A 1,811-nucleotide genomic window follows, 5' to 3' on the forward strand; every position below is an offset into this window, starting at 1 on the left:
GTAGCTCTGAATATCAGGAAACTTACCAGTAAGTTGTTGGAACCATATGTCTGAGTGAAGAGAAAGTGCAGGTGGCATGTAGTCACCAGAACTTCAATGCTGTGGGGGCACAACATTTATTCTGACCTTAGAGATTGAGTCCTGCCCCCTGATGCTCTCCTATTGGTCCAGAAAACTTAAGAAATTTCCAGCTCAGCAGACTCTATGTAGAGAAAAATAAAACTCCCCGTGGTGAACCCTCAAAGGCACTAGAGACAAGGAGAGTCATCCAACCCTCTGTAAATGGAAAGAATTAATCCTTTGAGGAAAACACCGATTTTGTTTTCTTTGCCACTGCTGGGGCTGACCAGCAGCCCCTGCACGACAGATGAATAATTACTCTGACACATGATTGCTGTGAAAGAGAGGGCTGATGGACTGCCTGGCTAAAGGAACCAGGCAGCCTCGATCACCTGCCTTTTCAGGCTTTTGTTGTAACAGCAGTTTGAGATAAAGTTTATCTTTTAGATACAATCAGTAGGGTAAGTAATCTTGGGAGGACACTGAAAGGGCGAGGACTGCGCCGGTGAGTGTGGTTGGGGAGCCGAACTAGTTCGACATGAAGGACTCTGCTTTTGCATCGGACTCGCTGGCTCCCTGTGGGTTCTTGGGAATCTTGAAATCTGGGCACAACAGACACATGTGTCTGAAGTGTCCTTTAAGCAAGGACACCTAAAGATTAAGCATAAAGATTCTGGTAAACACCTGAGGGTCCACATGTACACAGACTTGTTTGGAAAGTTCAAGGGACAATTAGGTGTGGCCACCTCACGTCAACTTCCCTAAGTTGGAATTTTGATAAACGGGGCGGGTCGCCTTCAAATCTGGGCACAACAGACACATGCGTCTGAAGTGTCCTTTAAGCAAGGACACCTAAAGATTAAGCATAAAGATTCTGGTAAACACCCGAGGGTCCACATGAACACAGACTTGTTTGCAAAGTTCAAGGGACAATTAGGGGTGGCCACCTTCTGTCAACCTCCCTAAGTTGGAATTTTGATAAACGGGGCGGGTAGCCTTCAGCCAACTCCCCTAGGTTGGAATTTCCTCCTTACAAACTTTCCAACCAAGTCTCCTGTGCTCCCCCACATGCTACCTCTGGCATAATTATGCTCATGTCATCTATCATACCATACCAGAGCACCATGTGAATATTAGAGCCGTTTCACAGTGTATGACAACTATGTCTTTATGCATATGCCTCCTCCACTAGATTTGACTCCCTTAAATTAACGGATGTTTTTTTTTACAAGTTGAGAAAGTCTTGAAAATTTAATTTTTATCTAGGATATGCAAGAACAGTGGTTTTCAAGCTGAGGTGCTCACCAGACTTTAGTATGGAGTTTTATAAAAATGCAGTTTTCTAGTCCTACTCCAGACTCACTGAATCTCTTTAACTGATATGTGGTATTTTGTTTGTTTTGGGGTTTTTTGTATTATCTTGGTATTTTCTTGATATATTATGCATATATTTCTCATTATTATGATGTCACATATCAATATTGCTTCTACTATAAAATTATGCTTAGATATCCGATGTAACAGTCACTCTCCTTGAATATAGGTTATATCATTATCCTCACAGACATTTGTTTAAAACTTTCTTTTTGTAATAGATTCATTATCTTGTTTTGCATGCCATGGAAACAACCAAATTTGTTTGTCAGTTGTATTGTGTTATCAACTCTCATCAGAAGTTTTACACTGAATGGTATAAGTAACAAATTAACTATAGCCATATTAAAGATAACCAACTTTCTTGTTAGCTTCAT

Source organism: Myotis davidii, unplaced genomic scaffold (assembly GCF_000327345.1).
Source record: "Myotis davidii unplaced genomic scaffold, ASM32734v1 scaffold58, whole genome shotgun sequence".
NCBI classification, from domain to species: Eukaryota; Metazoa; Chordata; class Mammalia; order Chiroptera; family Vespertilionidae; genus Myotis; species Myotis davidii.